The 24,712-nt window shown below is 38.1% G+C and overlaps 1 long non-coding RNA gene across 1 annotated transcript in view; it reads right to left on the bottom strand.

Annotated features, from left to right (window-relative positions):
- The window catches only part of LOC109373972 (uncharacterized), an 89,341-nt gene that overhangs the window by 38,272 nt on the left and 26,357 nt on the right, over positions 1–24,712 (bottom strand). The gene's annotated exons all lie outside the window — the stretch shown is intronic.

Raw genomic sequence — 24,712 nt, 5'->3', positions numbered from 1 at the left:
GGGTCCCCCTGAGTAATGAGGGATCCCTGCCCAACACTGGGCACCCCATCACAGAGCACCAGTGCCAGGAAGAGGACTCCCCATAACATCTGGCTGTGAAAATCTCCAGGGCTCCATCTGGGTGAGTTAGAGAGCTGCTATAGACACAGGTGTCCTCTTAAAGGGCCCAAGCATAGACTCATTCACTCACAAACACTCTTCCTAAGCTCCAGCTAAGGAACAGAGCTTGAAAAGCACCAGGGACACCTGGGAAGAAACTGAATTGTCTGGCTTTAGGGCAAGGCCTGGTGGGGCAGATTGTTGGCAGGTACTACTGTTCCTTTGTTGAGCCCTCCCCACACCCAGCCTACAGGCCTAGATGGGTGCCATATCTGAATCTCCATTAATTTGGTTACTACTGCTAGCCCCACCCTGGTGGTTCTGAGACTCCACCCCACCCAACTCATGCACCATCCTGAACCTCTTTCAGCAGCTGGTCCACACAAATGGCCTACCTTAGCCCATGCTGCAGACTCTGCTAAAATCTCCCAAAGGTCAACAAACAGTGGCTGATCTCAGAATGCCTTGTACTTCTTGCTAAGTATCCCCAAGTGTGGCACTAATGGCATCCAGCCTTGGTTAACAGGATGGCCTCTCCCAGACACCTCCAAGGCCAGCACAGGCAGCTACCCACAGCAGATCACTTTGTAGCTCCTACAAGATGGCCCTGGGAAGGACATAAGCAACAACTGACTTTGACTTGCAGAGGACCCCCTCCCAAGAGGCCCCAGAACCAACATACCCACTGCCCAACTTCAATCCACACCAGAGCACCATCCAATTAGCTCCATAAATGACACAACCAAAGGTGAATCCCACTCCATGTGGTCAGCCCACTCACAACAAGTCATCTGCTGTAGTCATGGTCATTCTCATAGTCAGTAAGTCTGAGTGTCAATCCCACCCACTAATATGTAAATAGCAATCAAGGCTCAACTACAACAGCTGGGCACACACAACCCACACAAGGGACACACCTTGAGCACTTGGCTCAGGTGAATAGGGAGACTATGTCCTGGGTCCCACAGGGCAACTACTACATAAGGAGAATTTGCCAAGTCTGGGAGATGTAGCAGATCTACCTAATATATAGAAACAAACACAGGGAACCAGCCAAAGTGGGGAGAAAAAGACACATGTCCCAAATGAAAGAACAGGACAAAACTCCAGAAAAAGAACTAAACAAAATGGAGACAAGAAATCTACCAGATGTGGAGTTCAAAACAATGCTTATGAGGATGCTCAATGAGCTTAGGAAAAGAACAGATGAACTCAGTGAGAACTTACACAAAGAGATTGAAACCATAAAAAAAGAACCAGACATAAATGAAGACTACAATAACTGAAAGAATTCATTAGATGAAACTAACAGCAGATTAGATGAAGTAGATGATTGAATTCATGATTTGGAATACAAGGTAGTACAAAACATCCAATTGGAGCAGCAAAAAGAAAAAAGAATTGTAAAAAATTAGATAGTTTAAGGGACCTCTGGGAAACATCAAATGTAACAACATTTGCATAATAGGGATACCAGAATGAGAAGAGAGAGACAGCAAGGGATTGAAAACCTATTTGAAGAAATAATCATGGGAACATTCCCTAACCTGGCAAAAGAAATAGACATACAAGTTCAGGAAGTCCAGAAAGTCCCATATAAGATGAACTCAAAGAGGCTCACACAGTGACACATCATAATTAAAGTGCCAAAGGTTAAAGACAAAGAGAGAATCTTAAAAGCAGCAAGAAAAAAAGCAGTTATTTAAGTATAAGAGAGCACCCATAAGACTGTCAGCCAACTTCTCAACAGAAACTTTGTAGACCAGAAGGTACTGACACAAAGTATTCAAACTGATATAAAGCAAGGACCTACAACCAAGACTACTCTACCCAGCAAGACTATCATTTAAAATTGAACAAGAGATTAAGAGCTTCCCAGACAAGGAAAAGCTAAAGAAGTTCATCACCAACAAACCAGTATTACAAGAAATGCTAAAGGGACTTCCTTAAGAAAAAGAAGGAAGGAAAAAACAGAACATAAATACAAATAATAAAATGGTAATAAAAACATACCTATCAATAATCACTTAAAATGTAAATTGATTAAGTGCTCCAATCAAAAGACATAGGTTAGTTGAATGGATAAGAAAACAAGAATAATACATATGCTGCCTACAAGAGACACATCAGATTGAAAGATTCATACAGACTGAAAGCAAAGGGATGGAAAAAGGTATTTCATGCAAATGGAAACAAACAAAAAAAATGCTGTGGTAGTAATACTTATAGCAGACAAAACAGTCTTTGAAACAAAGGCTATAATAAGAGACAAACACAGGCATTTCATAATGATAAAGGAATTAATCTAACAACAGAACATAACCATTGTAAACATTTAAGCATGCAACATAGGAGCATGTAAATATATAAAGCAAATATTGATGAACATAAAGGGAGAGATCAATAGTAATACAGTAATAGTAGGGAATTTGACACTCCACTGACATCAATTGATAGATAATCCAGACAGGAAATCAACACAGACACAGTGGCCTTCAATGACACTTTAATCAATATTTTTAGGGCATTTCACTCAAAAGCAGCAGAATAATATATTTTTTTCAAGTGCACATAGAATATTTTCTAGGATAGACCCCATGTTTGGCCACAAAACAAGTCTCAATAAATTTAAGAAGACTGAAATCATATCAAGCATCTTCTCCAATCACAATGGGATGAAACTAGAAATCAATCACAAGTAGAAAACTGAAAACAAACACATGGAGGCTACATAACATGGTACTAAACAATGAATGGGTTAACAATGGGGTCTAGGAAGAAATAAGAAAATACCTTTAGAAAAATGAAAATGAAAACACAAGAACACTAAATCTATGGGACACAGACAAAGCACTTTTAAGAGGGAAATTCATAGCATTACAGGCCTACCTCTAGAAACCAGAAAAATCTTAAATAAGTAATTGAGCTTTCCATCAAAAGTATCAAGAAAAAGGACAAACAAGGCCTAAATGGAGAAGGAAGGAAATAATAAAGATCAGAGCAGAAATAAAGAACATAGAGTTTAAAAAATAAAAAAGATCACTGAAACCAAGAAATGGTTCTTTGAAAAGATAAACAAAATTGATAAATCTTTAACCAAACTTATCAAGAAAAGAAGAGGACCTAAATAAAATCAGGTATTAAAGAGAAGCAACAACTGACAGTACAGAAATACAAAGGATTATAAGAAAATACTATGAACAATTATATGCCAACAAATTGGACAACATGGAAGAGATGGATAACATACACTCTTCCAGGACTGAATCAAGAAGAAACAGATAATCCGAACCCACCAATCACTACTAATGAAATAAAATCAGTAATAAAAAACTCCCAACAAGCAAAAGCCCTGGACTAGATGGCTTCACAGGGGAATTTTATGAAACATTCAACAGAGAATTACTATCTATTTTTCTCAAACTACTCCAAAAAAATTGAAGAGGAGAGAGGGCTCCCAAGCTCATTTTATGAGGTTAACATTACCCCAATTCCAAAACCAGCCAAAGACATTACAAAAAATATATATTATAGGCCAATATCCCTATTGAACATAGACACAAAAATCCTCAACAAAGTATTAGCAAATCAAATTCAGCAATCTATTACCATGTCATACACCATGACTAAGTGGGATCTATTCCTGGGATGCAAGGTTGATTCAATATCGGCAAATCAATTCACATGACATACCACATAAACAAAATGAAAGATAAAATCATATGATTATCTCAATAGCTGCAGAAAAAGCATTTTACAAAATCCACCACTGCTTTACTATAAAATCTCAGCAAAATGGGGACAGAGGGAACATACCTCAGTATAATAAAGGTCCAATATGACAAACCCACAGCAACATCATACTCAATGGTGAAAAGCTAAAAGCTTATGAATGGGAACAAGACAAGGAGGTCTGCTTGCACCATTTTTATTCAACATAGTATTGGAAGTCTTAGTCACAGCAATCAGACAAGAAATAAAAGGCATCAAAATTATAAAGGAAGAAGTAAAAATTGCAGGTAAACATGATATTACATATAGAGACCCCTAAAGATTACACCAAAAAACTATTAGAACTGATAAATGAATTCAATAAAGTATCAGCATACAAAATTAATATTCAGAAATTGGTTGCATTTTTAGACACCAATAATGAACTATCAGAAAGAGAATCAAGAAAACAATTCCATTTACAATTGCATGAAAAAAATAATACAATACCAAGGAATAAATTTAGCCAAGGAAATAAAAGAGCTATACCTTAAAAATTATAAGACATTAAAAAAAGAAATGGAAGAATATGCAAATAAATGGAAGCATATACCGTGCTCATAGATTGGAAGAATTAACATTGTTAAAATGTCTATACTACCCAAAGCAATCTATAGATTCAGTGCAATTTCTGTCAAAATACTAATGGCAGTTTTTACAAAACTAGAATAAATAGTCCTAAAATATGTATGGAAACACAAAGACTCTGAATAGCCAAAGCAATCTTAAGAAGAACAAAGCTGGAGGTATCATATTATTTGATATCAACGTATACTACAGGCTATAGTAATCAAACCAGAATGGTAATGGCATAAAAGCAGACACAAGTCAATGGAAAAAAGTAAATAGCCCAGGAATAAAACCATGTCTTTATGGTCAATTAACATATGACGAAGGAGGTAAGAATGTACAAAGGGGTAAACTTCATCTCTTCCATAAGTGGTGTTGGGAAAACTGGACAGATATAGGCAAAAAAAAAAAAAATGAAACTAGGCCAGTTTCTTACACTATATACAAAAATAAACTCAAATGAATTAAAGATGTAAATGTAAGACTCAAAACCATAAAACTCCTAGGAGAAAACGTAGGCAGTAAACTCTTTGCCATTGCTCTCAGTAATATATTTTTTTGGGGGGATAGGTTTCCTTTTGCTTCAAGGCAAACAAAAGAGAAATAAATGGGACTACATCAAACTAAAAAGTTTTTGCACAATAAAGGAAACCATCAAAAAACAAAACAAAACTGGTCGCCGGCGAAGGCGTGGGCTGCAGCCCCTGCTGCTGTGGGTTGCCATGGGCTACTGTGTGTAGCCAGCAGCCACAATGAGCGGAAGTCCAGCAACTTGTCTGTTCCCCTTCCCCCAATTCCCCAGCGCTGTTCCCATCCCCCCAATTCCCCAATAAAAAACTTAAAAAAAAAAAAAACTGAATAGACAACCTACTGAATGGAAGAAGATATTCGCCAATGATACATCCAATAAAGGATAAATATCCAAAATATATAAAAAACCTCATATTACTTACCACCCAAAAACAAAACAAAACAAGAACAACAACAACAAAATATGATTTGAAAATGGCCTGAAACGACATTTCTCCAAAGAGGACATACATGGCCAATGGCCAATAGACATATGAAAAGATGCTCAACATCTTGAATCATCAGAGAAATGCACATTAAAACCACAATGAGATATCACCTCACACCTGTCAGGATATCATTAATAAATCAACAAACAGTAAGTGTTGGCAAGGACATGGAGAAAAGGAAACCCTTGTGTATTGTGTATAGGACTGAAAATTGGTGCAGCCACTATGGAAAACAGCATGGAGCTTCCTCCAAAAGTTAAAAATAGAACTACCTTATGACCCAACAATCCCAATTCAGGGTATTTATCCGAAGCAATCCGAAACATTAATTTAAAGAGATATATGCATTCTTATGTTCATCATAGTATTATTTACAATAACCAAGATATGGAACCTAAGCGCCCATCAGTAGACAATTGGATAAAGAAGAGGTTGTACATATATACAACGGAATACTACTCAGCCATAAAAAAGAATGAAATCTTGCCATTTTCAACAAAATAGGTGGAACTAGAGAGTAAGTGAAATAAAGTCAGACAGAGAAAGACAAATACCATATGATTTCACTTACATGTGGAATCTGAAAAACAAAACAGAAACAACCTCATAGGTGCAGAGAACAAACTGATGGTTGCCAGGTGGAAGGGTTGTTGGGGGGCTGGGTGAAAAATCGGAAGGGATTAAAAAATACAAATTGGCACTTGTGAAATAGTCACGTGGAATATAGTCAATAATATTGTAATAACTATGTATAGTTCCAGGTGGGTACTAGGCTTATTGGGCAGATCACTTCCTAAGTTATATAAATGTCTAACCATTATGCTGTACTCCTCAAACTAATATTATATTGAATGTCAACTGTAGTTGGGAAATAAAATATAAATAAAGTCATGCCCCACTGGGGTTACTACTGCATTGGGGAAAAAAAGATAAGAGCAATGTGGTATTCAGATTCTCTGCCTATAATATCACCATCAAGAGCACTGCATATCATATGTAAGAACAGATAACCATTGTCACGAGACAATTTAGTTCTCTAGTAAAACCTTTAGGAAGATGTGCCCACCACAAAACTTGGTCTTCATTTGACAAGTTGCTTTTTATCAAGTGGTTGAAGTTAGCACTTCATAGAGATGGTTTCACCACAATTTTATGATCAGTGTATCGCAAATATATTCTCCAATTTCCAAAAGAAAATCGATATTTTAACTAAAAACAAAATACTAGCAGAACTTATTGTTGAGCAAAACTTTCCATAGCATGTACCCTTCTTCCCCTTCTCATCACTCAAGTAGTTGAAAAAAATAAAATAAGGAAAACATGCTGACAAAAAAATTGTTACTATGGAAGGAAAAATATTTGAGAGAAAAAAAGGATAATTAAAGTGAAAAAAAAAAGTGTCTGGCAAACTGGTTCAAATTCCTGCTTTGCTTTAGCTGTGGAGACAACAGACACCTATGTTCTGAGTTTTTTATTTATATGAAGCCATATGGAACACCTGGAGCCGTGGTTACCCAGAGGGGTCTGGACTTGGGCCATTATTCTGCTCAATACACAAACAATTTCAGGTTGTTTAATAATCAAGAAGTTCCTCTTATGCCTAAAGACCCTAGAGTACCCCTTCCTTTGAGAGACATCAAGAGAGCCCACATATCTTATACAGAATTCTCAGGGTGTGGAGAGAGAGGACTGCAGGTCTGAGGGGACAGCAATCCCCAGTACCCTGCACAACAAAGGTTCCCTAATATTTCTTGTGCTCAGAACCTCTATACACTTTTAAAAATTACTGATTACCCCCCAAAATCTTTCCTTTATTAAAATATTTGAAATGTATATATCAGAGATTTAAAGGGTTAATTTTAAATTTTAATTATTTATTTTAAAATAATAATAAACCCATGACCAGTTAATATAAATAACATATTTTAGGAACAAATAATCCATTTTCCAAAATCAAGTCAAATTTAGTGAGAAGAATAGCATTGTTTTACATCTTTTGCAGATTTCTTGAATGCCTGGTTGAATAGAAGACAGCTGGATTCTCGTATCTCCTTCTACAGTCTATGTGTTCTGATATGTTGCTTTGGTTGAAGTGTATGAAGAAAATCATGTTTCGCACAGATGTGGGAATGGAAAGGAGGGGAGTCTTTTAGAATCTTTTTAGATAACTCTGTATATACTTTGATACTATACTAAAACTCACCATTGAGAGCACTTTAAAAGTTAGTTGCAATGTCAAATCCGAAATCATATCAATAAACTTTTTTATATTCTCTTACATTAAAATCCATTGATCTAGCTTGTACTTGAATCAATCTTGTATTCTGCACAATTTTGTAATATCATACTTTGATCATTTGGAAAATATTGGCTGAGTTATGCAGATCTTTCAAATGTTAAAATATTTTATTTATAAAATTGCAAATAATCACACTATTTACATCACCACCAACCTCATCAGAAAAGTCTTAAAGTATTGGGAAGCTCTGAAGCTCATGGTGGCAGACTCAAGTTTGGCAAAATTCTGATTTTCATTTGCAAACTCATGTTTTACCACTGGCAATAAATGCTATCAGTAGGTTTCCTTGAAGTGGCAGGCACATTTTGTTCAGTTTCAAGAAAACATGTCCCAAATACCCAAAGAGGGTGCTTATTTGTAATTTGTTTTTCAAGTAAAGAGGTTGCTCCATGAAATTAGTAGCTCACTCTGTTTGTAACTCAGTTGCCAAGTGTGTTTTCTGGAGGCAACCGCAGGACCTCAGTAGGCAGCAGAGGTGTCTTGTGTGTACTTCTTACTTCATCCTACACAATACTCAAAGGACACGTACTCAAGTTCAGGTTTAATACAATTTTTACTGATTCATTAATGCCATTTTACATGAAACTGGCTTTGTGCTGTGTTTTGCTTTGGTTGTTTTTGTTGTGTCTTGCAGTGCGGAATAACACAATGACTTTTCATGAAGTTTGGTGCCGCTGCTTTTATTTGCATTACGAATCACCAGAAGTTTTGCCACTGTTGCTTTCACACCATTAGTGTGTAAATATCTACACAGTGGAAAAGGGAAATAATGTCTTAGTATCATTGTGAAAGCAGTTTTGACTTTGTGGACCCCCTGAAAGGATTTTGGGGACGCTCGGGGTCTAGACACCACACATTGAAAACCACTGAAGTAGAAAAAAACCCCACAGAACTAAAATGATAAAGTATGCTACACAAATCAACTGTGGGAGGGAGTGAAATGTGTGTTGATGGTGGGCATGGATAGGTAAAGTATTTAAACCCTGTGATCTAAAATGGGAAGGAAATAATCACTTAAAATCTAAAATTAAAATTAACATTATTATTTTCTAATATATACTAAATAATGAAAGAAACTGCTACAAGAGTAAATCACCATCCTTCCTTGCAAAGCTCTATGTGATTTATTTCACTGTTACCTATCTGTTCTCATCTCTTCCTCTACCTTTTGCTGACTCTGTTCCGGTCACACTGGCTTCTGAGGTTCCCTTGTGCATACCAGGTGTCGCCACCTGCTTCATTGTTCTGGGCCAGCTGTGTTCCTGGACCACACTTTGCCTAGAGATCTGCACAGCTCACCTCTCACCCTCTCAGGTCTTTCTCAACGAGGCTCGTCTTAGAATTCTATCTACACCTCCTTTCCATGTTCAGGATTCCCCTCCATTTGATCTGTTTTTTGCACCAGAGCTCCTACCAGGATTGCACATACTATATAATTTACTTGTTTATTACATGTGTCATTTTTTGTGCATGCCTCCCTACTCTGATACACATCCCACGTGGACAGGGATTTTGTGGGTTTTATGCACAAACATGCTGCAAGCATCTATAGCAGTGCATGGCACATAGGAGATGCTCAGTACATGTATGCTGAATATACACATTTGTTTGAATGAGAAGCAGGAAATGGTGACGCGTCACAGGTGAGGACCTGCTATTTCTCCTAAGGAGCCTTGGAGAACCATTTGACTCTTGAATTTGTGTATGTGTACCTTTACAAAACTTAAAGGCAAATTTATGGAAATATACATATATAATAAAATAACGTCAGAATTAGTAGAGAATATAAAATATGAATGTGGGAGTTATGAAAGAAAGGACAGAACAGGAGCTGAGAGAAAGAATCGGGAGGAGGTTTGAGAAAGGCAGAAGGGATGAGGCTAGCTGAGAGCGCCTGGTGGGAGGAAGCCTGACTGGAAGCCTCATGGGAAAACAGGACCGAGTCCACAGCCTTGCTCCTATCTCTTCTGGTGACTTTGTACAAATCAGGAAAAGACACCCCTTCCCCTGGAGGGAGGCAATACCCACATAGGGCACGTGGTTCAGCAAGCAGGGCCTGCACTAGATTTCTTTCACCCCCCTCTCCTCCTTTTCCAAGTTTTCTTGTGCAGAAAACGTCCTGCACAAATCATTTCCAACATCTCTGAAAGACTGAGTCTTAGAGGACATCAGCAAAAGCAGGACCAGTCCTTCTCACCCTCCACAGGCCCCAAGAATGTGTTTTCCAGCAGCTCTAGACCAGCACAATCCCAGTTCCCTCCTAGAAAAAGCTTAAAAAAATGAAAGGCAAGCAAGTGTGAAATGACCACTCTCAGACCTATACCTGTTTTAATAGAAGACGACAGATACTAAAAATGAGAAGACCTGAAGGTCAGAACATTAAAGAATCAATGCCTAGGGGGGAAAATGGCACAGAAAGGGGAGAGACTCATGATGAAAATCCGTGCAAATATCTGGTGTCAGGTGTTTCCCTGTTTCAATAGAAGGGGAAGAGTTTGAGACTAGGGAGCAAAAAGGGACACAGAAAGGGCACAAAAAGCTTCATGATTTGGCATAAAATCAGCTCTGATGACCATCAACTGTCTGTGGACAAGTAGAAGCAGCCACAGCATGAGTGCTATTGCTCACGGGTACACACAAAGCCCCAACACACGCTGCCAATGCTGCCTCACCAAGTTTAGAAGATTTGCTTTAAACTCATGCATCCAAAAAGAGCATCAGTCTTAAATGATTTATAGTCATCCATTCAATCAACAAATACCTACTGAATGTCACCTATGTGCCAGGAGCTGTGCTGACAGCTGGGGACACAACAGTGAAAACAAATATGGTCCCAACCTTATGGACTTTGTAGTCTTGTGGTGGAGACTGCCATTAAACAGGAATTCCTAAAATAAGTGTTATAAAGAAAAGAGGTGCCTTGTATAAGAGGAAGATTTGACCTGGTTGCAAATTTCAGAAGCATGCCCATCAACAGTGATGACTGAGCAGCAACCTGATAATGAAGATGTGTTCTATGTTACATAGGTGGAAAAGAGAGGAGAGAGAGATTATCATGTGCAAAGGTCTTGTAGTGAGAGGGCAAAATGGAATATGAAGTGTCCAAAGGGGGCCTGTGCTAAAGAGTACATGAGAGTTTAGGATGAACTTGAGTCTTAGCAATGGCTACACCAAATGGAGCCATGTAGGTAATGTTACGGAACTCTGTCTCTATGCCAAGAGAAAACGAGGAAGTTTTGAAGTATTTTAAACAAAAGAATGATGTGTTTTGTTCTTCATTTTGAAAACATTGCTCTGGACATAATATAGTGAGTAGGATGAGGAAAGTGGGAAAGACAAATTAGGATGTGACAGAGTAGGTGAAAGGTGACAGTCACTTGAGATAAGATGGTGACTGAAAAGATAGAAGTTACTGGATTTAACTGTTTATTTAGGTGGTAAAATCAAAAGACCTTAGGATGGGTTGCATATGTGGAGGCAGGAAAAGGAAGGGGTCAAAAATAGCTGCCTGATGTCTAGAGTCTATAACCAGATGGATGGTGGTGGCAATTATTATTAAGTAGACAAAACCTAAAGGTCTTGAGTTAGAGAGAAATGCGGGACTGGAGAGCATGAGTTTAATTTGGGGCTTGTTAAATTTGAGATAACAGAAGATGTCAGGTTGGAAGATGAGGCCTCAGATTAGAACTTAGTGGAGATGCTTGAGCTGGAGAAATACATGTCTGAACAGCCTGCCCATGGGTGGTTACTGAACCTGTAGAGTAGATATCACCTTCTAGAAAGTAGAGTGAGGAGACAAGAGAACCTAGGAACTGTGACCACTAACATAATGATGAGGAGGTAGACAAAGGAGAGCCCTAAAAGTGTCTGAGACAAAACAGCCAAAGAAGAAGGAAAAATAATAGGATACTAGGTAGTGCCATTACATATAGCAGTTTTACTTTGGGGGCAGGGTGGGGGGAAATCTGGCAATTTTTTTTTCATGTAGGAATTGTCTAGAGTTCATGGAAGATACAGTAGAACCTATAAGTAAGATTTTTTAAATTGCTTCTCTGTAACCACTTGTTCTCCAGGGTTTACCAAATCCAAACAGAAATTTCTTACCTTTCAGAGACAGCAAATCATGAATAACTTAATATAAAGATCAAGTGATCTCACCCACCTTCAATGTCCCTGTCTCTTTTAGAAGACTGATGAACTATGCTGAGAAAAGTTGAGACTGATATTTCCAAAAGCATCCTGTGATGAGCCAAGAAGCAATTATGAAGCTAAGCATTGTATAGAAAGAAATATAGGAGTGTAAAAAAATTACACTCAAGTCTAAGAGAGCAAGCCTGTTTAAAATCAATCAATCATAAACAAAAATAAATATTATGATATAAGTATAATATGAATTCAAGAAAGACAATGTGGCAAAGATAACTGGTTACCTGCCAGAAATCCACTCTCCTTTTCTTTTTTAAACAATGCCTGGATTTTTAATTTAAAGAAGGCATTTATTCTTTCTTAAATAAAATCTGGTTATAGTGCTATCCAGTTAAAGAACACATACCCCAGCCTCTCTTGCAGCTATGTGCAGCCATGTGATGTGAGTAGAACTACAGTATTGCACAAGGGCATCTAGAAAGTCTCCTTAAAGGGAAACGTTGCCTGGCTTTGCTCCTTCCTGTTAGCTGTACTGCAAATGTTAAGGCTGTAGCTGAAGCAGCCATTATGGGCTATGAAACCAAAACACTAAGCACAATCTCTAAGTAAGAAAGAAGGTACCTGGGTCCCTGACAACTCTTGAGCCACCATAAAAGTTGTTACTTGCCACTGGACCTGTTTCATTTGTGAGAAATATAAGTGTCCAGATAATTGAAGCACTGTTTTGATGGGTCTCTAGTATATGCAGTTGGACCTAATCCTAAACAGCCTAGGGTTGTGACCTGAGGAGGAATTATAGCAGAGGTAAAATCCAGGTGAGACTTTAAGTCTGAGGAGGGGCAATAGAAGTCAGTAGTTTAAAAGGATGATGTTCTCAAAGGGCATAAGTAAAACAAGGGTCAAAGAAGGACTCCATTCTCTAAAATTAATCAATGTTGGAGTGTTAAATTTAACATAGGTAGATCAAATAATTTTTGTGTTACATATCTTTTTTTATGTTTTTTTTCCATAAAGCTGTAGAAGTTCTCCTTTTCCCCTAATATTCCCTTTCATAGCATAGAGCTGAGATATATTTTAAGATAAATAAGAACATTCAGAATTTAGATTTCAGAGGAAGAGAGGCAAGAAGATGATAGGTAATGGAGAGCCCAGCCCTTTAAATGGACCTAAGCCTCAGTGAACAGATGACTGTGCATAGAAATGCTAAAGAACCCGCAGCAGTGAACCCAGAGCTTCTTCACGTATTCACTGAGGGATAACAGAGCCTGGGAGATGTGCCAGGGCTGAGATGGGCAAATGTCCCAGGAATTCCAAAAACAATAGATCAGTAAGTTTAACATCCATCTCCAATAGGATTCTAGAATAGATTATTAAATGGTTTATGAAAATTTTAGGGGGGTAAAAAAGGAGAATTGATGATCCCCAAGGATCAGAATACAATGTTGTACATCCCTTCTTCCTCTCACCTGCTGGTTCTTTTCTTCCTTTTGTTTGTCATTCACCAGGATTCTATCTGGTCTCTCTCTGCTGGCTCTACACTCTCCTCACCAGGGTATCTCATACACATTCATGGCTTTAACTAATACACTCGGAGGGGAGCCAACAAGATGGTGAAACTCCAGAAGTACAAGAGAATGGAACATTTTAATACAATTAATGCAGGAAACATTATAGTGTGCAACTATCGGGCAGGTGGGGCTAACCATTTCCAATTTGGACACAGTTGGGAAGATAATCTGCCTGTGGATAAAAAGGGGGAATACTTTAAGTCTCTACTCAATATCCCTCGGCTCTTCTGTGTTTCTTCCTCCCTTTGGAACTGAATACAGAGCACCCAAGTCAAAGAGAAAGTAGTCAAGTTGAAGGTGGGGGGAGCAGACAAGACATATGGGAAAAGATGCAATTCCAGGATTTAGTAATAACTGACAGCATATACTTAGTATAAAGCATGAAATAAAGAACCTCTGAATCATATAAAAATGGCTGTGTTCTGAAACTGAAATTTGAGCAAGCACCAACAAACTTATGGGCAGCATTTTCTGGTATGGGACAAAAAAAGCATGGAATATAGACTAAGACCAGTAGGAAAATAAATAATTTTCCTCACAACATCTGACTGAAGGTTTTCACCAGTTTCATAATGAGGAAGGACCCCTGCAGGTATTTTTAGAGGTGAATACACCTGGATAAGGTAGAGCTTTCCTGATAACTGCAGTTAAGATTCTGCTGCCAAGAGTGAGCAAGCCAGGAAGTCTGCATTCTAGAATGTGGCCTTTACAAGGCCATTCGGTTCCAGGCCAGTAACAATGAAACCCAGTGATAGAGTACATCATCCCCATTCTGACTCCTGACTGCATTTCAATCTGCCCACTACACTTTGCTGTCAAAATTCACAAGGGAATAAGACTGAAGCCTGTCTTCCCCAGCAGTTTTCCATCTTAGCCAGTGGTATCCTCATCTTCATCCCTCCTAACAAAGCTAGATGCCCTGAAGTTAGCCCCCATTCCTTCCTGCCCACTACTCCTTCCTTATTTCCATCGATCCCCTGGTCCTATTGACACAACCTCCAAAGTTCTCTTCCATGAGTCAATTCCATCATCTCCTTTCCCTCTGTGACTGCCCTAGTTCTGTCCCCTAATCATTCTTGTCTGCAGTTAGAGTTCTAAAACAAAATCTAATTATTTCACAGCCATACTTTAGAAAGCCTTCTACAGTTTTCTACCTATTGGACGAGGGCCAGCTCTTTAACAAAGCTTTCAAAGCCCTTAAGAATTGAAATTTACTTTTCCAGCATTTTATCTCACCCTCTTTCGCTTTTTCTCTCTCTTCCTTCCACCCTCCTTTCACATGAAGACACACACACACACACACACACACACACACACACACACTCTAATCACTAAAGGCTAAGTTTTCTAAATATAAACAACAAACATTTACCCCCTCAGAACCATAACCCAGGGCTTTCCCTTTGGTCTGGAATTACTGCATTATTGTCTTTATAAACACCACCAACACTAATAACAACGCTACTAATTCTCAGGCCCAGCTCAAATATCACTACCTCTGAGAAGTCTTCCCTGATTCCTGAAAACCAGATTAATAGCTGCCTGCTTTGTGTTTCCACACCATTTGATCACAATGTTTGTTTGGTTCATTTTTGAGTGCCTACAATGTACCAGGGTTGTTCAGAGCCCAAGGTTTTCAGAGTAGGAAGGAATAATGCAGGTCTGAGGCCAGGCCATTTGGTGAGGGTATTGGGGTTGGAAAGAACACTCCAGAAGTTTGACTCAGAGGATGAGGAGTAGTGGGGGTGGGGAGGAGGAAAAGAGGTTTTCCAGTGGCTTGGTTCTTTGGCCCATGTTCCATCATATTCAATATTTTTCAGTGGCTTTGATGAAGACAGAGAAGGCACATCAAACCACTTAGCAGATGACACAAATATGAGAAATGCCTAGGGTAGTAAAACACAGACTAAGAATAAAATATGTATCCGTAGGTTTGATTTCCAACATCACAAAATGGAATATATAAGGATAATCTGAGAGTGGGTACTGCATGTTCAAAACACTGCATAAGTTCAGGTGTTACAGGAAGAGAGTAAGCTGATTTAATAGCAATTTGTGTGACTTGGATTTAGTTGAATAAAGCAGGTAATATTTATGGACTATAGATTTTGTTCCAAGCATGGTGTTAAATATTTTATAGGGAGTGACATTTCTTATGCTCGCAGCAATACTATTCTCATCCTCATTTTATAGAAGAGGAGACTGAGTCACAGAGTGTTTCGTCTAAGGTCATAAAGGTAGAAATAATGAAACCAAGATTTGAAACTCACCCATCTGACTCTGTGGCCTCATGGTCAATCACTGGGCAAGGCTATCTATTGGGTTGTCGAAAAAGTCATGACACATTTTTGCAATGAAAAACATAGAAAAAATATGTCATGACTTTTCTGACAACCCAATACCATGAGTAATGCTGAGCCAGTTGTAGGCTATGACTGATTTAAATAGCAAAAGTAATATTGGGTCATATTTAAAAGAAATGTGTTGTCCAGATCGAAGGAACTAATTTTCAGCTGTAGTTGATTGCTAATTAACCAACTCAAGTGTGGAATGTCTAGTAATGTTTAGTTTAGTTTGGGAACTACATTAAAAAAAAAAAAACAGGGACCAACCACAGAGTCCCAAAGGAAGACAGTTAGGAACACAAAGGTGCTGAAATTCAGGTTTCTGATTAAACTTTGAAGCTCTGAAGATGGTTACCAAAGAAAACTCACAATAAATATATTCACTTTTTTTAACCATTAAAAAAAAAACACATAGTAGGGGATTATATTTATTCTACATTGCTGTAATAGGCAAAATTAGGAGCAAAGATTAAAATAAATAGTAGCTTTAGACTCAGTGTATTGAAAACCAATTATAGTATTTAAGTTGTGAACAAATAAAAATATAATAGTTCTTTTTGTAAATGAGTAAGTTCCCTATGGTGGAAGTATTCAAGGGAAATTTGGTTGATCACAGTCAGAATAGTGTAGGCAGGGCTCTGCATTAGGTCAAAGGTTAAACTAAATGTCCCTAATTCCAATCTACTCTACCTTCTTTAAGGTTTGTTTGTTCCATGAGTTTCATTTGAGAATGTTGCACAGCAGGTTTTTATACAGGACTGGTCAAAGGGCAGATGCTCAATAATTATGTCTTCTGTGGTCTGGTTATGGATTATACTTATGTTCAGAGACTTTCCATGGTCAACATGATGTGTTAATGTGTTTCTGTAAATGAGAATGTGCTGATTTTAAGACAAAGTCTCAAAATCCTGTGATACTCCTCTGATTGAGAGGTGGAGTCTATGTCCCACCCCCTGGAATCCATGCAGGGTGTGTCTGCTTCAGCACACTGCTCCTATACACTATCAAATAGCAGACAATGCAGGTGACAGTGTGCGACATGGAGGCAGGATCATAAAAGGTAAATGTAAGCTTCTCTTGCTTGTTATAATGCTTACGCTTAGAGCCCTGAGCCACCGCATGAGTTGAACACCGTGGGGACCACCAAGTTGTGAGGAAGCCAAGCCACAGGGAGAGGCCATATTGTCAGCACATTGGTTGCCAGTTTTGGACTTTGAGTCACCCAGCCAAGGCATGTGAATGAATGAGCCTTGAAATGAGTCAGGGCCCAAGTCACCCCCAACCAGACCCCTCACTGCTTCTAGCTCCTGTGGGCCAAGGCACCAGAGATAACATAACGAAAGATGGAAAGTCCCCTCCCAAGTCTCCTGTCCTGTGTACCTCGAATAAAGACTAACAAGTAATCTTGACTACCTTCTATGCACACCCAGCGCTGGATGGCAGGAATTGATAGCACACCAAATGTTTACTGAACATCTATTGTACGCCATCAAGTTTTAGGTATTATCATGATTATGAAAGTCTAGGACCCAAGGATCTGTCAGACAGGAGAGTTGAAGACGTAACACAATTAGAGAATCCTGACAGACAAAACATTTACTCCACTCTTATGGAATACATTCTAAGTTCCAAGTCCCAGGGATGAAAAGAAAAATGAGACACTGCTCCTGCCCATGAAGGGCTTACATTACAGTCTTAGAGACAGATGTATAGTCAGATAAAATGTCATATAATAATGAGGCAAGTGCTGTAGCAGAGATATGATCAAAGTCTCATAGGACAGTGAGAACACAAGAGAAGCAAGCACTCTGCTGGGGAGAGTTAAAAAGGCACTCACAGAGGAGTTGTCATTGAATTCTTGAAGAGTTTTTCGGGTAGACTAGATAATGAGGACAAAGACATGGAATTATAAGATAAGGGCCTGGTATTTTCTGGGCCCAGTGGTTTCTGTGTGGCTGACTGGAGGAGGTTATGCCACACAAACTCTAATAGTACTGTGGTAAATGAACCCAAATGAGGGGCAAAGTTCAGTCCTACTCTTTTCCTCTGTAGGAGTACAAGAAATGGAAATGTAAGTTGTAGACACTGAAGAAGTCTTCATGGAAGAGGTGGAACCTGAACTGGACCTGTAAAAGTGAACACATTTGATAGGTTAATTAGAAAGGAGCTGGTCATTCTGGGAAGGAAATGATATGAACAAAAGCTTAGAGGCAGAGGAAGAGCTGGCACGTGCTCAGAGGAGCAGGAATCAGGAGGTTCGCCAGGACAGGAGAAGAAGGCAAGAAATGCACAGAAGTGGGCGCCAACATTGGCTGTTTAGGGAACTTGTCATAGGTAGCCAACCTCACTGCTCCAAACATGGTAAAATAACCAACACTGGCATTTCAAAATTAGTCAAGATAATACAAAATACCTTTATTTAGCTTGCTTTTCTTCCTTTGGAAAAAAAAGTAATTATAATTTTTTCTCAAAGGAGGAGGAGAAAATACAGTTGCCTAATGGCTACTAATCACTATGCTGAGACATATTACCAAGTATTACCTCATTTAACTCCCATAGCAGTCCAACAATGTTGTTATTAGTATCCTCATACTAATGATGTGGCATCTGAGGAAACTCAGAGTTTAGCCAACAAGTCACAAGGTCAAGGTTTTAGCCCAAGTCTCATTGGCTTCAAAACCAGTGTTTTGGGGGATCAGTGAGGTGAAAGCAGAGAACAGAGGAGACAGTTGATTTAGTGATTTAGTCAAGTCTAGGCCAAAGTGCCTCAGATCACTGCTGTTTTAAAGTTCAACTTAATAGTAAGCACAGAAATGAAACAAACCATGTACAAACATTTTATCTTCTTCCACTTCCTGATGTTATTAAGACGAGCTGTACTGCTCTGACAATAAGGAAAGAAGGGAAAGGATGAGCCCAGAATGAGTAATGGCCCATTTGAGTTTAACTCTGTGTTCAATAAGCTTCCTGGCTTGAGACACCCAGTGTTACTTGGGGTAGGCAATGTGGCAAAAGGGTGTGCCTTAAGGTGAGACTATCAGGTAATATCAAGCCTGAGATGCCTGAAGCAAAGAACAAAACAGATCATTTGATAGAAAACCGGAAGTTTGAAGTGAGTCCATTTCTCAAAAGTACCATGTTTGTCCAGTATTGTTCATGGGCAAGTTCTTAAGTAACTCACCTGTTTCTCATTCACCCTTCTGTATATCGTCCACTATATTTACTTCAGGGGCCTCCGTGTATTAATCTTCCTTTCCAAAAACTTGGAAACCAGGAGCCAGGCCCTCTTGCTATAATTAAAAACCCAATGGATTGAACTTTTTCATTTAAGACCAGAATTAGGAAACCATTATAAAGTCAGTCTGTTCCCCTAAACCAGGGGTCGGCAAACTGTGCTCGCGCACCACATTTGGCTCTTTGGGTACATTCAGTCTCAAAAGTTTGCCGACCCCTGGAAGAGCCAATCCTGTCTCTCACAACAGTTTAAAAATTATTCAAGAGCCATAAATATATTCTTACATAATCACCATTATGTGAATAACATCCTTTAAAAATTTTATAAATGAAACTATGATAGTTTTATTTTCATTTTCAATTTTACTTCAGCGCCACATGTGCGTACCCAAAGAGCCGCATGTGGCTCGTTGAGCTAGTTTGCGGACCCCTGACGGCTCTTCTGTCTCAAAAGTTTGCCAAACCCTGCCCTAAACTATCAACTTCCCTGCAACTAAGTCAGTTATCACTTTTCTATAATAAACATGTAAGTTCTGTTTCCATGGGAGTCACCAGATGAAAGACATTGTCCAAGGCAGACACATATATTCCCCTCGAATACAGTATTTCTTCCACAGGTTCTTGAATAAATATTTTTTTGCATAAGAAACGATATAAAGCCTACAGTTCTACTTCATTAATATTTGCTTCATTATTTTGCTGGAGAATGAAATAGGCTTAATAGAAGATAATTATATTATTGGCTTTGGGACCTGAAGAAAGAGACCAGCATTACCTTCGCTCCTTCCTAATCCCTTAACTCTTCTAAATACTTTTTCAAAAGATAATTGCCTGTAATTCAGAAAGTTCATGAGTTAATTTACTTAAGACCCTAGAAACATACATAAGACATACCACCTATAATCTTTTCCCTAACAGGATTATTGGAGACAAGAGGGTCCTAATGGTGCTGTGCTAAAATGTTGTGAACTTTTGTCAGTGTGCAGATGTCTACACAAAGCACACATTAAATAGTTCATAGGGTTGTTACTAAGCAATATGTGTTTCAGCATTTTTATTATAAAAATACATGTTTGTGATTTTTTTTTAAGGCCAAAGGGTTTATGGTAAACATTAAAATACCCCCTCCCTACCTTACCTCCAAATGTACCCTAAATATTTTCTCCAAAAGTAACTGCTATAGAAGTTTGTATCCGCATGTAAATATGTATTCAGGGTTCACCTTTATATTACCTTCTTCAAGTTTTGTCTAGTTAACAATATATTTTAGATATATATTTTCCTGCAAATATATACATCCATATCATTAATAATGGATCCCTTGTCTTCCATTTTATGGCTATACAATCATTTATGTCATTAGTACCCTATTAATGACATTTATGTTAGGAGGCTTTATCTTACAATCAATATTGCATTGAGAGTCCTAGAACCTATGTGTTTCCATATATTGAGAGCCTTTCTGAGATAAATTCCTACTAGTGGAGTTGCTGGGTCACAAAGTATATGTATTTTTTTTTTTTACTATGCCATCTGGGTCATGTGCTTTATATCCAATGAGGATAAAAATGTTAATTTCTAGATAAAATTTATAGCTAAATATAAATGTACTTTTATTTGAAATGCAACAATGGTTTTACTCTAAAATATGAGAGACCATAAAATGGATCCTTCTTTTCACCTAAAACAAGAGGTTTCAATTCCTGGCTTGAACATTTCACAAAAGGATTGTCATGCACAATAGGACCCTGGGTTTATTTTAAAGAGATACATTTTGAATGTTACTTTATGTTTACATATTTCACAAACTCTAGATAATAAGTTGCTGTCTGTGAAACAGTGTAGAAAAGGAATACTTCATAGGAGTTAGTTTTTATGACCATAACAAAAAATAAAACCTCATTCCCAGTGGATGAAAACTGGCACTGCTAAACCAGACTGCCAGGACTGATGGACAATTTGAGCACAACACATAATACGTACGGCTGCATATAAAACAGCATACAGAAACACGCAGCTCTGCCTGCTTCGATATTCAAAAGTCATTTCATAGTTGTTATAATCTAAGATAAAATTTCTTGGACATGCCTAGTCATGCGAACGTTAGTCATGCTTCTCAGACAAAACAAACTGAACTTCAATAGAAAATGGAAAGCGAAAGCCCGCAGCATCCTGCAGTAGGTCCATTTTCTCTAGGCTGGCACTCATATTCTCTCTCTCTCTCTCTCTCTCTCTCTCTCTCTCCCCTACCCCATTGCTTCCCCCTTCCTTCCCTCTCCCTCCTCCCCTATTACCATAGAGATTTCTCTAAGAAAAGTTTCTAACTACATCATATATAGGATATTATATACATAAACATAGATAGGTAAATCAATAGGTAGATTTTCTATTTAAACGTTAATATTTAAGCACCCCCCTTGCCCTCCAGGGTGTTTGGTCTCAATGTCAGACTGCTAAATAAGAAGTACAGGCAGCCTGTGATGGCTCCCTTGTCAATCTCAGCGGGCATGAGCAGTTGCTGGAGCTTGCAATATCAGTTGCTAGGCAACCTGTTCATCTGCTGAGCCTGATATTTCAGTTCAGCAGCAGTAAATGTCTGTTATGTTACGGCCTTTCAGAACCACCTTCATTACATAACATCTACCGTTATAATAAAGGAGTTCCAAATGTTGAGGGGTGTTTGGGTAGCAAGGAGAATCAGCACAGCTGTGGCACTAAGATAATGTCAAATTAGACTTTCTGCATATAAAAAGTATAAAATGATGACATGTTTAACACTCAGTCCTTCCTGGCAGAGCTCTGAAAGAACATCGCGCCAGGGCCATTTACTTGAAAATATCAAATCAAGTGTTGTCATTCTAGAAAAGTTTCTAACTGCCACAATAATGCAGGTAGAACAGCAATGGCCTAGAGAAATAAGAAGAATATCAATGTTTCGGATACAATAAATGAGGCTAGTATATCTAGCCAGGTATTTGTGCAAACGACAATTCTTGAGAACAGACTTTTACGGAAGTACATTCAAGTCTGAAAAGCAGCAGCTATGTAATTATTTTAGATTGCCAACCTTGCTAAAACATTTTGTCTTGAGATTCTATGACATTCATTGGAAATGATTTCAAATAGCCTACTCTTTAATCCTTCAGTTTATTTTAGAAGAAATAATAATTATAACAAGATGGCTCAAATCACAGTTTTGTTCACATAGCCACACTGTGTCCAAGTTTTCCCCATTTATAAAACAGAAGTGTCCTAATTAGAATATAGGTACGAATATAGCAACCAAAAAAACCCAAGTAACAGGTCTTAAAGCAGACAGAAAGTTATTTTTCTCTTACATAGCAGCTTGGTATAAAAGTCTGGCACTGATGCAATCCTTTGTTTTTTGTGTTGCCACCTTCAACTTTCTATCTCATGGTCTAAGAAGCATTCTAGCCAGTCAGAAGGCTAAAAAAGAAAATGTGCGTGTGTTACTTTCCTTCAAGACAACAGCAGGACGCTGCACTCATTACTGATGCTTGCATCAGAATTGGACAGAACCTGGTCACACCTTTTTGCAAGGGAAACTGGGAAATCTGGTTGTTAGTTAAGAGGACATGTGTCTGTCCAGCCAAAACTCAGGGCAGCTATTATCAAGGAAAGTGATAGCATGGATACTAGTGACAACTATCTGTCCCTGCCATAAGAAGAAACATAAAGCATCCTAAGCAGTGTTGTATAAAAACGTAATAAAATTGTCTTAAACTGCAAAAATAAAATTCCTTTTATAAGTTATAATAACACTCCAGAAATGGAATGGGACAGAGAGAATAACTAAGAAAATTGTGTTCACTCCTTTACTTCTTTTTCAGAAATGTCTTAGGGCCCTGAGGACAACGGGCCTAGAGATCCAAAAATTATCTGAGGGTGCCAGGTATGTTAATTCTCTTTATTATAGTGATGGTCTCACCTGTGCATACATATGTCAAAACTTAACCAATCGTACACTTTAAATATGTGCAGTTTGTTGTATTGTATGCCAATTATCTCACAATAAAGCGAGAGAGAGAGAGAGAGAGAGAGAGAGAGAGAGAGAGAGAGAGCGCGAGCGCACGAGAGCATAAAATATGAACAAAAAGGCATTTAAACAAATGTCATAGCTTTCTTTAGGGAAAGCTGTCAGGAAAGTTAAACTCGAGGACTTCAAGGGTATGCTGTCATCCATCAAGTTCTCCAGCAAAACAGTGACCGCTTGTCACAAAAATGTGACCTCTTGCTAGCACAACAGAACAAAGTATATAGAAAAAAAACAGGAGGACGACTTTAGCTGGAAATGGATCACTGAAAACATTTGAGCAAAACTTGATTTGTTCAGGAATTAAAAAATAAATAAATAAATATATATATGTGTATATATATATATATATATGTATATATATATATATATATATATATATATATATATATATATTCCTTCATGATCTCTCTGGAGTCTTCAACATGAGAACCTACCACATTCAGACCAGGGTCAAGGTCATTGTGATAAAGTACAGGAAATACAGTCCTCATAGGGAAAAACAGAAAACAGGAGAATATGCTTTCTTTTGGAAGAGGGATTGGAACCTCCAAACAGCAGTGAATTGGCAAAAACAAGAGTGAAGCAAGTGTGCTTTATTTTTCTATTGAAGGTGAATAGTAGAAGGAGGGAGAGCAGAGGGACAAAAACCTTCCTGTTTATAGCACCTCACACTGAGCAGGCGCATTTGTAAAGGGTTGAAAAATTACCGATCCATTTGCCTGTCATCTTCACTCTTCCTAGTCTCAATCTTATTAATTGTCATCTTTTTGTATTCAAACATTTTTGCATACTGACTTTTTATGTGCCAAACACTTTGCTAAGTGCTGGGGATAAAAATAAATAAATAAAGTCACCCTCAATGAAGCTCACAATATGGAAAAAGAGATAGGTAGAAATAAAATCTCTCTAGATCATTTTAGTCATTGATTTCTGAATCTTTGTCATGCCATTGTAAAGATATATACATATTTACTATATATTTTAAGCAAGCCCAGAAGAAATAAGTGGTAGAAAAGTGACAGGAGACTGTTTTCCATCCTAAAACCAGAATTCCTTTCTTCTGTACATTCTTGGGAGGTATTTTTTTCATCTGAATTTGAGAATATCAAATTGGGTGGGTTTGGCCTCTGCATATGCTTGGCATGGTAATATAAATACAAGACAGGTTGAAGAGTAGTGAGGCATAAATAATTTTAAAAGTAAAATAAAAGCTAAAACCTTTATATTAGAGCCAGGGGAATAGCGAGGTTTTATGTTAAAGAAAGATCCGTAACAGATGTTTTATTTTACATTTCACATTATTGTTTTCTCTTTTGCTTTATCATTCATCTTATATCAACAAACAGAACTGAAATATGATTTATTATTTGGAGGACTTGTCCATAACACCAACACATCTTTTCAAATATAAATGTATCTTTCTTTAAGAGGGGCCAAGAAATTTGTCATCAGAAACGGGATGAGCTCAGGGTTGACAATCTTTACTTCTTAGTCAGGTGACACATTTTGGGTCCATTACACTTGGCAAAAGATGAACAAGTGGGTTTATGAAATATGATAGAGGCAAACTAAATACAAGAACGTCTAAATGGCAATGGTGACAA

Source organism: Hipposideros armiger, unplaced genomic scaffold (assembly GCF_001890085.2).
Source record: "Hipposideros armiger isolate ML-2016 unplaced genomic scaffold, ASM189008v1 scaffold_764, whole genome shotgun sequence".
Classification (NCBI taxonomy): Eukaryota; Metazoa; Chordata; class Mammalia; order Chiroptera; family Hipposideridae; genus Hipposideros; species Hipposideros armiger.
The sequence above is the reverse complement of the archived record's forward strand: the minus strand, read 5'-3'. Positions and strand labels throughout refer to the sequence as shown.